The 15,275-nt window shown below is 36.7% G+C and overlaps 1 long non-coding RNA gene across 1 annotated transcript in view; it reads left to right on the top strand.

Annotated features, from left to right (window-relative positions):
• LOC134473152 (uncharacterized) overlaps positions 1 to 15,275 on the top strand; it is a 66,203-nt gene that overhangs the window by 42,614 nt on the left and 8,314 nt on the right. Inside the window, exon 2 of the long non-coding RNA XR_010043246.1 lies at positions 12,262 to 12,348. This is a non-coding gene — a long non-coding RNA (uncharacterized LOC134473152). The remainder of the gene's footprint in view (positions 1 to 12,261; positions 12,349 to 15,275) is intronic.

Raw genomic sequence — 15,275 nt, 5'->3', positions numbered from 1 at the left:
CTGCTTGCTTGCAAAGAGTCACTTTCTGCCCAGGCTCTTGCTGAAAACACATATTCTTGTTAGGAGTACCATGTCCTTTTCTGTGTCCTTTGTTTACCTCCTTCTCTAAACTTACAGCTGCAGGATTTCTAGAACATAATATAATATCTTCATACTCAAGATCATGGGGGATACATATATCCTGAGGCCTCTCGTCAAAATCTATATCTATGTGAGAATTGGGGTTAAAGTGGTTAATTCAGATTAAAATTTTAGATTGGCATCATTTCACATGTTCAACTCATTTCTCATACTCAGGGATATTACAGAAATGTACTATGGTATCAAGAATATCCCCAGCAGTGCACATGCAATGCAAATGATGAAGTTTCACTGGCAAGTATTTCTTGCAAAAAATTATCCTAGAGTTGGGGATGTAACCCAGTGGCACAGTGCCTGCCGGGCAAGCACAAGGTCCTGAATTTGATTCCCACAACCAAAAAATAAAATTATTCTCATACTTTTAATTATTAAAAATAGTAAGGTAATCATTTTATGACTTTAATCAGGGGAATTAAATTGTCATTTAATTAAATTAAAGCTTGGATATGAGAAGCATTTGAATACTGAAAGTATACAGTAAATATATGAAGAGTCCACTCTTTGGATGGATGCTACCAGAAAAGATGGTACCCACCCAGTAAAGACAAGACTAACAAATCAATGCTAAGTAGAAAAAACTGCCCCAACCACACCATGTTTTCAGTTCTCTGAATGCTACAGGCAGTTGAGACTAGAAGGAAATCCACAAAGGGAAAACTTACTGGAAAATTAGTGCTTGCAAAAGGAGTGATGGAAGGAAGACTCTAGAGAACGGCAATATAGGACGCGCTTCTGTACATTTCATATGTCAACTTGACTGGGCCATCAGATGCCCAGAGATTTGGTTAGACATTATTCTGTCAGAGCTTTTTTTCTTCGTGTCTGATAGACTTTGTTCATGGACAGGAGATTTATTCCTGTTGTTGGACTCAAATGAAAACAGCAACACTTTCTGTTTTCAGCCAGCCAATCTTCAGACCAAACCTACAACATTAATTCTCTTGGTTCTGAGGCCTGAAGATTTGAACCAGAGGGAAATATTTGGCTCTCCAAGGTCTCTGTTTGACCACATAACCTGTGTATCTTGAGACTTGCCAGCTTCCAGACCTGCAGGACCCAACTCTTTATATATAGTGAAGTGTAGTCACTTCATGCATGTGTGACTACATCCACTGGTTCTGTTCAAGAAGCCTGACTATAAAAAGTGATAATATATAATATTTGCACATGGATGCAAAATCTGGCCTGACTAAATTAGAAAGAGTGATTGCTGGAAAATTCCAGATAAAACTGATGTTAGATAGATCAGGGAAGACGCTGAAGAGAAGTCTTTAGACTAGTCTTGCAGCTGATGTAACCCCTCTTCCTGTAACCCCTGTCTCGGTTACCCAGTCTCATCCTCTGTCCCACTGAGCCTAGGGTGCACTGATGGTTTTATCTTGATACTGCACTCTTAAAGCCACACCATAAACTATTTGGAATATATTCCTTGGATTAAATCTTTTGCCGATCATCTGGTAATCTACCTGAAATACTTGTTTAGGAGGCCCAGGGTAGCCTGGGTTCTGAATACTCAAGTGACACAGGTGCTGGTGGGCTGAGAAGCGTACTTTGAGTAGGATACATTCCTTTTTGAGTTAATGTTTCTTGAATCAGTTTGCCACTGAAGAAATACTATCAGGCTTCTGAAGGAATAAGGCATAGCTTAGAGAAAAGAGAGTGTATGCTAGAGTTTATTTTGTATAGTATCTACTATGTAACTACTGTCCTGGGAACTGGTAGGCAAGAATTTGCAAAATCGAAAAACGAACATTAAGAGGTAATCGATACTTATGCAGAATGTGCTGTCTGAAATAAACACCATAGGTTTGTCAATTGGAATAGCCATTTTGTTAGTATTAAAAGGACTGGCATTTTGAAATTTTAACTATAAGAAGCTTTGACTGTAATTTCTTATAAACTAAAATATTAGTTTGAGTAAAAGAGGATAGAAAGAAGTGAAGGAATTTAGGTGATTTATTCAGAACCTTGTTTACTAGATTTTCTCCGGGAGTGAAGCAGCCCAGTGGCAGAAACTCCAGGTAATCCAGGTGATAAAAGAAAGACCCAGGAATCCGGACAACACCCCTGGAAAGAAAAGATTAAGACACACATGAGCAGTACATCTAGGAGGGGCTGCCCATTTGGATATAAATAGGAGAAATAAATAACCTGTCATCTGTCAATACTATTTGCAGAGAGAGGATGTTAGAATATGCATAGCGAAAATTATATATGAAGCAATGAGAAATGAGGCCAAAATCTAATATATGGTCAACTAAAATATTCAGATTATCATAACAAAATGTAATATAGATAGATAGATAGATAGATAGATAGATAGATAGATACTATAATATAAAAAGAAATACAGCTAAGGAGGAGATGATTAATATGAATTTCTAATAAGTGATACATCTCCATACACACAGAGGTGGATGCTTGTATCTCCTTTTCCTTGTTTACTGATGTTGTTGCTGTTTGTTTTGTGTAAAAGAAAACATAATGAAGTCTGATTTTTTTTCCCTGTGTGCTGTAGTTGTTTTTTTAATTTAAAAAAATATATATATAAAGGAGGAGATTAAGATGAAAGAGGACATAACAACACAGGTCAGAACAGAACAATTTAAGCAACACACTGTTTCACCACAGGATAACCCTACATAACAGTAGTTACCATAGCGTCTCTTTCCTTGAAATATTTCAGTATGTCTTCGTATACTATCACACATAACAAGACAGTTGTAAAATCATTCAAGAGGGTAAAAGTATTACAGGGTATTTAGAACCAACTAACAGAAAATGAGCAACGGTTTCTATATTATCTCCTTGACTATAAAAAATTGTTTATACTATTACATATAATAAAATCCAACAAGATACGACATGATAAAACCGATGGAGACAGAACAAAAACTTGATGGAACTTCAAAACAAGCTGATATTAAATTAGCACTAGCTATTATAATGTCTTGTTTTTTTTTCAAAATAACTGTTCATACCATCACAGACAATAAAATCAAAGATCCCAGAATAAAACCATTCCAATTAATGAATAAAAACATTATAAGGCTTCAAAACATATATAATGGGGAAAATATAATGGGAAATCATGATTACCACATACTTTTTTGTATTCTTAACATTTCTTACACTAGGGAAACTATTCGGTATTTATACATGTGAATTTGATTTATTTTGCTTATGAGTATGGTCTCAAGCTGCACCCACTTACTTATAAATATCTCAATGTGATCATTCTTTATACCTGAGTAGTACTCCATTGTATAAAACTACCACAACTTCTTTATCCATTCCTCAGTTGATGGTCACTTTGGTTGTTTCCAAGATCTAGTTATTACAAATTGTGCTGCTATAAACATGGGGGCACATATATCACTGTGGTATGATGTTTTCAGTTCTTCTGGGAATATGCCTAGAAGTGGAATAGCTGGAACAAATGAGACTTCCTTCCAATCCCAGCTTTTTGAGAAATCTCCATACTGACATCCACAATGGTTGCCCCAGTCTACACTCCCACCAACAGTACAGGAGTTCCTTTTTCCCCACAGCCTCTCCAACATTTGTTGGTGGTGGTTTTCTTGATCCTGGCCATTCTTTCAGGAGTGAGATGGAATCTCAGTGTGGTTTTAATTTGCATTTCTCTAATAACTAATGATGATGAACATTTTTTCATGTATTTATTTGCCATTTGTATTTCTTCATCTGAGAATTGTATATTCATCTCAGATGCCCATTTTTGAATTGGATCTTTGAATTTTGGGAGTCTGATTTTTTTTAATTCTTTGTATGTTTTACACAGAAGTCCTTTGTCTGAGGGACGGTTCACTAAGATTTTTTCCCAGTATATGGGTTTGCTTTTCTCTATGCTGGAGATTTCTTTTGACATGCAGAAACTTTTTAATAAGAGGTGATCCCAGTTATTGATTCTGGGAAGTATTTCTCGTGCGGTTTGATTCCTGTTCATGAATTCTCTACCTACCCCTATGTCTTCAAGATTTTTACCCAATTTGTCTTCATAAATTTAGTGTTTCTGTTTTAATATTCAGATCTTTGATCCATTTAGATTTTAATTTATTACATATGGTGATAGGCATGGGTCTAATTTTAGTTTTCGGCATATGGAGAGCCAGTTTTTCTAACACCATTTATTAAAGAGATTGTCGTTCTTCCAGTGAACATGTTTGGCCCCTTTGTCAAAGATAAGTGCATGAGTGTGTTTGTAGTTGTAGTTGTATCTTCTAATCTATTCCATTGATCTTCAGCTTTGTTTTGATTCCAGTACCATGTTGATTTTACTACAGTTGCTTTGTAGTATAACTTCAAGTCAGGGATTGTGATACCTCCTGCCTTGCCTTTGCTGCTTAGAACTGTCTTTGCTATTCTACATCTCTTCTCGCTCCAGATGAATTTTAGGAGTGATTTCTCTAGATCTATAAGGTATGTTGATGGTATTTTTATTGGGATTGCATTGAATCTGTATAACAGTTTTGGGAGAATGGACATTTTCACAATAGTTATTCTTCCTATCCATGAGCAAGGGATGTCTCTCCATTTTCTGAGATCCTCTTTCATTTCTTTTTTCAGTGTATCATTATTTTCTCTATATAGATCTTTCACTTCTTTCATGAGAATAATTCCTAAATATTTCCTTTTTTTAGTTGCTAGTGTGAAGGGTGTGGATTCTCTTATTTCTCTGTGATTTTATTGTTAGTGTATGGAAATGCTATTGATATTTACATTTTGATGTTGCATCCAGCTACATTGTTGAATTTATTTATTATATCTAGGAGTCTTTCAACAGAGTTTTGAGGGTCTTCTATGTAGAGTATCATGTCATCTGCAAATAATGATAATTTAAGTTCTTGTTTTCCTATCTTTACCCTTTTATTTCTCTCTCTTGTCTAACTGCTCTGGCTAGTATTTCCAGTACTATATTAAATAGGAGTGATGATAAAGGACATCCTTGTCTTGTGCCTGATTTTAAGGTAAAGGCCTTTAGTTTTTGGCCATTTAGTATGATACTGGATGTTGGTTTGTCATAGATGCCTTTATTATATTAAGGTAAAGTCCATCTATTCCAATTTTCTGTAAGGTTCTTATCATAAATGAATGTTGGACCTTATCAAAAGTTTTTTCTGCATCTATAGAGATGATCATGGGATTCTTACTTTTGGTTTTATTGATATGGTAGATTACATTTCTTGATTTACGTATGCTGAACCATCCCTGCATGCCTGGGATGAATCCCACTTGGTCATGGTGTATAATCTTGATGATTTGCTGTATTCTATTTGCCAATATTTTATTAAGGATTTTTACATCTGTGTTCATTAGGGAGATTGGCCTGCAGTTCTCTTTTTTAGTTGGTCTTTCTCAGGTTTTGGTTCTAGAGTAATATTTGCTTCCAGGAATGACTTAGGAAGGATTGATTCCTTTTCAATTTCATTGAAGAGTTTGAGAAGTGTCGGCATTAAGTCTTCTTTGTACTTTTAGAATTCTGCAGTGAATCCATCTGGGCCTGGGCTCTTCTTTGTAGGTAGGGATTTAATTATATTTTCAATTTCATTAACAGAAATTGGGCTATTCAGCAGTTTTACATCTTCTTGACCTAGATTTGATACTTCATATATTTCTAGGAACCTGTCTATTTCTTCTCTGTTATCAAACCTATGAGAGTAGAGGTTTTCAAAATAGGTGTTGATGATCTTCTGTATTTCTACAGAGTCTGTAGTGATTTCACCTTTTTCATTCCTTATTACATGAATTTGAGCTTTTTCTCCCCTTTTTAAAATAAGGTTGGCTAGGGACTTATCAATTTTATTTATTCTTTAAGGAATCAACTCTTTGATTCATTGATTCTTTGGATTGTTTTCTTAGTCTCTATTACATTAATTTCTGCTCTGATTTTTATAATTCTTTCCTTCTTTTGGCTTTGGGCTTGACTTGCTCTTCTTTTTCTAGATGTTTGAGGTGTAGCATCAGGTTATTTATTTTTTATTAATTCTGTTTTCCTGATGTGCGAACTCAGTGCAATAAATTTTCCTCTGAGAACAGCTTTCATTGCATCTCACAGATTCTGGTAAGTTGTATTTGTGTTTTCTTTTGCTTGTAAGTATTGTTTAATTTTTTCTTTAATTTCCCCTGTGACCCACTGATTATCAAGATTGTGTGATTCAGTTTCCATTTGTGCAATTTTTGCAGTATCTTTTATCATTAATTTCTAATTTCATGGCATTAATTTCTAATTTTTTCATTTACATTACATAATTTTATGATCCAATAACATGCATGGGATAATTTCAGCTCTTTTGCATTTATTTAAGTATGTTCTGTGGGCTAATATATGGTCTATTTTAGAGAATGTCCCATGTACTGCTGAGAAGAATGTGTCTTCTGATGTTGTTGGCTGGAACACTCTGTATATGTCTATCAAGTCCATTTGTTCACAGATGTGATTCAGTTCTGTTATTTCTTTGCTGATTTTCTGTCTGATTGATCTGTCCCTTGGTATCAATAGTATGTTAAGGTCTCCTGTTATAGTTGTGTACTGCTAATTTGGTTTTTCATTTCTGTTAATACTTGCTTTATATAACTGGGTGCTCTGGAATTTGGTGTGTATATATTTAAGATTGTTATCTCTTCCTCTTCAAGTTTTCCCCTAACCAGTATGTAATAACCTTCTTCTTTATCTCTTATGATCATTATTGGTTTAAAGTTCACATTGTCTGCAAACAGAATCGCTATCCCTGCTTTTTGGGGGGGGGGGGTCCTGTTGCATGTAGTACTGTTTTCCATCCTTTGACTTTCATTCTGTGAGTATCCTTTTGGGTTAAATGGATTTCTTACAGACAGCATATGGTTGGATGTTGTTTCTTGATCCATTCTGCCAGTGTGTTTCTTTTAATTGGTGCATTGAGACCATTTACATTAATGGTTATAAATGTTATATGTAGGTTTATTGTTGACATGTTATCTTTCTCCTGTTGCATCTTTATCTTTCCATTCTGTTTAACTGTCTGCTTTGTTTTTTTTTTTTTTTTTTTTTAATTTTTATTTAAGGAGAAAAGAAAAGAAAGAAAAAAAACAGTGAAGGGGTACAAGTTATACAGATTTACAGAATAAAAAAATGCGCAGTAGGAAATCACTAGTTAATGGATTACATATTGCCTTCTTAGAAATAATTGTTCAAGTCACAAAATTAAAGCTTGTAGAGTGGACATTCCACCAATGATACTGCAAACAGTTCTGTTCAATGATCCAATAAAACTCTGCGATATCATTTTCTATCTTATACTTTTAAATATACATGCAGTTATATAGTTTAGAGCACTTTCTTTTCCTCTCTTTTGTACAGTGACTATTACACATTTTGGATTTCATTGCTCCCACGGTTCTTGTTGCTTTTTTGGAAGAGAGTAAAACCAAATGTGACATAACAGAACAGAATCGGTCAAGTCAAAAGGGTGGACATAATAGATAATATAAAAACATAATACAAGGTGATCAACAATGGTTACCCTAATGCCTCCCGCTATTTCTAATAGAATTGCCTATATCATTAGTTGTAATACAATTGAACAAAACCGTAAAGAATAAAACCGACAAAACCAAAACATTGGAGACATTGTAGGTCTTCAAAAGTAGATAAAAGTCAACGAGAATGGGCGTTATAATGAATCTCATTATCTTCTCAGCTGATGCCTAAACTTTCGAACCTGATACTATCCAGCAAAACAGAATATAGGAACCTCAGTCAAAAACAAGATGGTGAGAGTAATACAGGGCTTCAAATCGAGATAATAGAAAGTCAAAGTGGGTTACTATATTATATCCTGCTATATTTTTCCCTGTAATTAAATGGATAAAAATAAAAAAGTAAATAATGGAGTGGAGATTGAGAAAAAAAAGAGGGCATAACAGCGAAACAGGGCAGATCAAAACATAACCATTTAAGCAGAATAGTGTTTCACCACCAGCCAATCCTGACCCAAAAATAGTTACCATATTGACTCCCTCCCTGAAGTCCTTGAGTACAACTTCATATACTGTAGCATTAAGTATATCAAAACAATGTAAATCCATTTAAGAGAATGACAGCATTATAGAGTATTTAGAATCGACTAACAGAAAATGAACAATGGTCTCTGCATAATCTCCTTGTCTTTAAAAGGTTTTTTCTTATACTATCGTACATAGTAAAATCCAATAAGATACAACCTGTTTAGACCATTGGAGACAGAAGAACAAAAGCTAGATGAGACTTCAAAACAAGATGGTACTAAATCAGCATTACCTATTAAGATGTCATTTTCTCCAAAAAAAGCTGTTCCTATCATCCAATCTTCTCTGTCTCATTTCTGTTGAGCTCTTTTTCTGTCAGTAGCTGTCAGTTTGTCTTCTTCGTTTTGTTCTCTGCTCTATTCGTTGTGGCCTCCCCGCCCCTATTTCTGGGTTCTTTGTATTTTTCTTTTTTTAGAATATCCTGCAATACTTTCTGTAGGGTTGAATTGGTGGTTGCAAATTCCCCCAGTTCCTCTTTATCTTGGAAGCACCTCGTTTTTCCATCAATTTCCAGGGACAGTTGTGCAGGATATCTCAATCTTGGCTGTAGATTATTATCTTTCAAAGCTTGAATTATTTCTCCCCATGCTCTTCGTGATTTGATGGTTTGTGAAGAGAAATCTGCTGTAATTTTGATGGGTCTTCCCTTGTAAGTGATCTGTTTCTTGTCTCTTACAGCTTTTAATATTCTGTTCTTGTATTGAATTTCTGGAATTTTTATTATTATATGCCTGGGTGTTTCTCTGTTAGGGTTGTAGGTAGCTGGGGTCCTGTATGCCTCATATATTTGAGTATCTTTACCTTTTGCTAAATTAGGAAAATTCTCCTGGATTATTTCTGTGAGTAGCTTTTGTAGTTCACTTGTTTGTGTCCCTACTTCTTCTTTTATGTTCTTAATCCTTAAGTTATGGCTCCTCTTATCATCTTCTTGTCTTTGTATTATTGCTGTGTGTTTCTTTGTTATTTTTAAGAAGTTTTTCATTTCATTCTCCCATGTTTCAAGTCTGCCCTCCAATTCAGATAGTCTGTCCTTAGTTTCTTTCAAGCTGTTATGCCAGTCTTGGGTAGACTCCTTGATTTCTTGATAGTCCCTTTGCACCTGCTTCACATACTCAATGCTTTCTCTGTTTTCTCCATCAAGCAATTCTCCCCTCTTTTTCTGTTCTTCCACTCCACCATCTGCTTTTTCCTGGGTGGTGCTTAGCATTTCTCTAACTATTCTGCATACTTCTAGCTTCAGGTCATTGATAACTTCATTCCTGAATTGGTCTATGAGGCTCTCTAAATGGCGCTTAATGTATATTGGTACAGTGTCCACTATTGCCTGATTCTCAGGATTGGGGGTCGAGGAGCCTTTTTTGTTGCTTCCCTTCCCCATATTTTCTGTTCCTTATAAAATGTAATCTTACACAGGAGGCCCGGCTTCCCTGCCTGTCAGCTACAGCTTGATCGAATTGCGCTGGCTAGTTGTTCCAGCTCACCGCTGCGCCCCAGGGGGTTGCGGAGGAGGCAGCCTACGCGGAAGTCGGTCGCTCCTCAGGGCCACCGTCAGGCTCTGGGATCTGGGTTAGGCCAGCCTAGGGAGTCCGCGAGCAGCGTCCCTCCAGCCAGGCACCTTTCACCAATCCCGTCCGAGAGGGAAATGCGCGGCTGCAGTTGCCACCGCGCCCTGCTCTTACAGGACTGCCCGCGCCCAGAAAATCCTCCGCTGGAGTCAGACTGCGGTAGGGAGTCAGTTCCTTGCTCACCTCGCCACCAGTCAGCCTTCCTTCCTGTCCGTCGCGTTTCCGACTCCGTTCCCGAGCTCGGCGGTCGCGTCTCTCCTAACTGAGCCGCTGTGGAGGTAGCCGGTCGCCGCGCGGTGGGAAATCCAAACCGCGGTTTCCAATGGCGCGGAGTCGAGCCTCCGCACCGAGATTTTTCTGTTCCTATTTTAGCGCCAGGACTGTATTCCAAGTTGGATTCTCTCAGCCCAGTTCGTTCCTGAGTCAGCAGAGCATATATCTCTACTGGTTCGTATCTCCTTAGTCCGCATCATTCCTGGCCTCAGAGCCGAGCCTTTAGAGAGCGTTCAGTAGTTGCTGTTGTCTGTCCGCCATGTTCTCCAGAGTCTCTAACTGTCTGCTTTGATTAGTGGTTTTTTCCTAAGTATATCTAATCTGTCTTTCTGTATTCTTTGCAGAGTTGGCTTGGTGATCAAAGTTCTTCAGCTGTTCTTTGTCATGGAAGTATATTATTTCTCTATAGATTTTGAAGTACATCAGTATAGGTTGGAAATCATTTTCCTTTAGGATCTGAAATACTTCACTCCATTCTCTTCTTGACTTTATTGTTTGTGCTGAGAAGTCTGCTGTGATTCTGATGGGTTTGTCTTTAGGGGTGATCTGTCTTTTCTCTCTGATAGCTTTTAATATTCTATTCTTATATTGGATTTCTGGGATGGTGATTATTATATGTCTGGGTGTAGTTTTATTTTGGTTATGGCTATTTGGAGTTCTATATGCTTCACTGATCCTGATGTTAGTTTCCATTCTCATGTTTGGGAAATTTTCAGCTATTACTTACTTCTTTAAATATCCTTTTGACATCCTTTATGTTGTTCCCTTCTTTTTCACTTATCCCTATCAATCGTATGTTGTTTTTCTTTGCATCATCTTGAAGCTGTTGATTTGTTATTTCCTGATTCCTTGTTATTTTTAAAAGATCTTTCCTTTCCTGTTTACTAGCTGCAATCTTGTCTTTGAGGTCTGAAATTCTATCTTCACTTTCATTGAGGCAGTTTTTACAACTTTTGATGGAATTTTTGATTTCCTATATATCTCTTTGCATCTGCTTTATGTATTCTGTTTGTTTCTTATATTGTTCATCCAGGGATTCTACCTTTTTGTTTAGTTTATCCAATTTTTTAACTGTGTCTTCTTTAGGTATGTTCAGCATTTCTTTCATTTCTTTTTTCATTTCTTCTTTTACTTGGGAGATTATTTCTAGTTTGAATTCCTTTAAAGCTTCCCAGAGTTGCTTCTTTATTTCAGTTGCTATTATGTCAGGTATTTCAGGTGTATGGTATATATTTTCTTCTGTGTACATAGCTCCTAGGGTTCCTTGGGATGGGCTGGATGTTTGACATTGTATTTTGGTCTTTCGTTTTGTCATTTGCCTATATTTCTGTATTTCAAGTGTTATTCCAAGGCTTCCCCAGAGCCTTTTATATGCCCTCAGCTCCTGGGACTCTGGCTGCCCAGTTCTGCAGATTGAGAGAGAATCACTGGGGATGGAGCAGGCAGACCCAAGCCCTGTGGTACAGGTCAAGTGTGGCAGGAAGCTGTGAAGTTCCTTGGCTACTGGGAGCAATGATCCCAAACTACCTGGTTCAGAGGATAGTGTGGGGACACTCACTGCAGGCCGCTCAGCCTCTGGAACTGAGGGTGCCAGCAGGCCAGGGACCCAGAGTCCACCAAGCATGGCAGGGAGCCGGGCAGTTGATGCAGGTGGGCTCAAGACCCGCTGATCTGGTCCAGTGCAGCAGGAAGCCATAAAGTTCCCTGGCCAGGCCAAGCAAGGATCCCAAACTCCTGTAGTTGTTTTGGGTAATGAATTAACTGGAAGTTAACTGGAATATCAGGGTTACTAGAATTGAATTTCAGCCATTCTTATTGAATAAGTTAAAATACACTCAGTCTCAAACTAGCAGACATCTAAAATAGTCCAGGCATGGTGCTTATTGCTTCAGAGACCACAACAGAAAGCTCATTTTGAAGGTACTTCCCAAAAGTTCTGATGTGAAACCCAATTGGCCTTTGATTCATGATGGGGATCTATCTTCTATTTGCTGCACAACCTTGAGGGACTCACTTAATCTTCCTAAATTCTAGTCAATGGGACTAATTAAATTAATTAAGTGAGCAATCTGGCAAATACTCAGAACAGGCCCAGAATTTACTAAGTGCCTAATAATTGCTAGTCCATCTATTACTCTTGCACTTATGTTGGGTACTTATATTTAAGTCAACTAACTCTAATATCTTTGGGTCACCATTTTCTTTCTTTTTTTCCCAGTATGCATATTTTATTCAAAGACTTATTTCGAGGACCAAGATACTAAATATGAAACCACTTGGTGAAGAAGCCATGTAAAAAGTCAAGGTAATTTGCTGTGATGGAATTTTCTTTTCAAAAATTAGCTTTCAAAAACAGTTTCTGTATTCACCTGCTGAAGTTTAGTATTTGGCCCCACTTGTTTGTTTGTTTGTTTGGGGTTTTTTTGTAATTTGTAAGAAAGTAACTTGCTTCAAACCTGTGGGCTGTATTCTGGTGTAATGAAATTACTAGTTAGCAAGTGTGTGCCTTGATGGCTTCATCATGAGAGCTTGGAAGATAGGAGTGAACAATGAATAGAACTGTTTTTTTTATTGTATGTAGTTACTCCTGTCTATTATGATCCAGGACTCCGATCTATATTATTATGATTTTAGTCCAAAAGAGTTCATCATTCACCGAAAATTTTACCTTTGTGAAAACCAAACACTGTCAGGAAAGGTTTGATCTTATTCCAAATAGTGAAGGGAATAAAAGTGTTTAAGAAGTTTTGTAGAAAGAAGAAAAGACATTGTTCTTTATCAAAGAGTTAGTGCTCTTTGCAAAACAACAGAAAAGAAGAATTTAGTGGAAGAATATGGGATAGCTCCCAATATTTAAAAAAAAAATTAGATCACCAGAAATCAGAAGCAAGGTACTAGCCAGGTTCAGGATGAACAATTGGGACAGTCTCATCAGGAAGCTGTTATCCACTGAGAGCTCCAACCACGCTTTGTTCTTGGGCCAGATTCCTATGAGTTCTATCTGACTGGTCTTGGCCAGTGAGAGAAAAGGTGGGAGGAAATGCCAGCTCGCCCCTCTGCACTCTGATCTACAGTTGGACAGTGATGGAGGTGGGCAGAATCCCAGAAAATCAAAACATTATGGGAACAAGGTGAAAAGACACTGGCAAAGGCACACATTCACTACAGGCAGTTTTGTTTTATCAAGGGAATAAAAAGGTTCCCCTCTAAGTTGGTCCATAGGATTCAGTGTTGCTAACATCTTTCGAATACCTAAAGCAGGATTCAAATACTATTGTCAATGAAATGCCAGGGTACATTTTAGTATACAGAGATTCTTAACCATTTTACAAGTCTTAGCTCTTCCTTATAAGTCATTTTCAATTTTATGATGATTGAAAAAGGAAGTTAATTTAAGTAAATGTTGTCATCTTGACAATTTTACTGCCTAGAATAATCACATTGATATGATTTTTTGGATATAAAAGCAAAATAGCAATGCAGATTTTGTCCACAATCCTGTTCTTTTACCTTATGAAATATACAAATTTTAAAAACTCTGTGGGATATTGAAGTTATTCAGTTTTTGCTTTAATTCACCAATGCTCAATGATCATTTTAAACATGGCTGGGTTTGACTTGTCTTATTTTCTCCCAGATTATCCATGATATTGAGAAAGGGTAAAAGATGTCAGATGTTAAATATAATTAATGTTCAACGAAGACCTGATGAATCAGAGTGTGATTTGGAAATCAAATGACTCAACAAAGCCTTGCCCATCACAATTACTAAAAATTAGTCACTCTGTGAGATCTTTGTGCTGCTCCTAAGAGAGATAAAATATATAAAGGAAATCCCTTTGAAAGCACTGCGTATGACCTCAGAGAAACATGTCTTTCCAGGCATCAAATTCACTATTGGTTCATCGAATATGTGAGCAAGATTTTCTTAGAATTTAAGTATCACTGAGAAGTACATCTATGAACTGATTTCTGGGCTAGGTTGTGTGGCAGTGGTTTTTTTCCTCTGCACTTGGCATTCTACATAGTGTCTTAAGGTTAAGAACTCGTGTAAACCTCAATCTCCTGGTGCAGACAATGGGAGAAGTATTGGTGCCCTTCCTCTTAGGGGTACCTCAAGTATTAATGTTGTAAAGTACTTATTTTAATATGGACACATACCACAAACTTAATAAAATTAAGGGAATCATTACTGAGTTATTTTGCAATAATTAGAAGTTTCCAATTATTTCCTCAGAATATTTGGGAAGGCTCTTTAATTTTATGATACCCATAAATTCTGTGTTTCCCAATTTATGTCACAACTCTTATTCCCTAAGACCATCAAGTATTTTTCCAACTTATCTTTAGAGTGCAATCAGCCAAATCCTTCTTTTCCTTTTGGGCTTTTCACAGGGCAATGAACTGGCACATTCCCATCATGGTCAGATCACAGGGTGCCAAGAAGATACACCAATTCCCTTGACATTTCTCCCTGTTCCTCAGGGGCATTTGCTTTCCTTTTCTGCATCATCACCTTTAGAAAAATCTTCTTTTGTTCTTGTGATTGCCAATGAATACTCTTCTCACGGTTTGCCTGAAGATGTGCTGGCATGCCCAGTGATTCCACAGAAAGGACTGGGAGCCTTTTGAAAATGAAATTTGTACTTATCTGAAGAGAGTAATGATAGGAGAGATGGCTAATTTTGGAAATAATAAATACATTCCAGACAATCATGAATTCTTAGCATTGGATATATGTCCTACATCAAAACAAAAAGATATCGCTATAGACCTGTTTCTGCCACATTATATGAACTGTGTCATTTTTTAAATAGCATTTACTTCTTTAAATGCTTAGGAAATTTACTTTATTTTTTTTAAGAGGATCGCTCACATCTGAAAGGAAATATTCTTATGTTGCCTTTTACTTATATATAACAGCTTTCAGGACTTGACTACCACTGTATTCTAAATAGATTCTCAAGGATTCTAGGGGAAAGGTTTCACTGACCAATTGAGTTTTCTAAGGAATCAGTGACTGTTATTAGTCTCAGAAAGAAAGCAAAATTTCTATATCATGAAATTTTTTAAACTATTATTTGTTGAGCTATTTAATATCCTTGAACATTCTTTTAATGCTTCAGAAATTCTATGATTTAGTTAGTATTTTCATCTCCTATTTTACAGACAAAAAAACTAAGACTTCATAAATGTAAGTCATTTATCCAATGTCACAGACTAGTTACCAGG

This window comes from Cavia porcellus, unplaced genomic scaffold (assembly GCF_034190915.1).
Source record: "Cavia porcellus strain 051 isolate PalLab524CR breed Dunkin Hartley unplaced genomic scaffold, mCavPor4.1 scaffold_26, whole genome shotgun sequence".
NCBI classification, from domain to species: domain Eukaryota; kingdom Metazoa; phylum Chordata; class Mammalia; order Rodentia; family Caviidae; genus Cavia; species Cavia porcellus.
The sequence above is the reverse complement of the archived record's forward strand: the minus strand, read 5'-3'. Positions and strand labels throughout refer to the sequence as shown.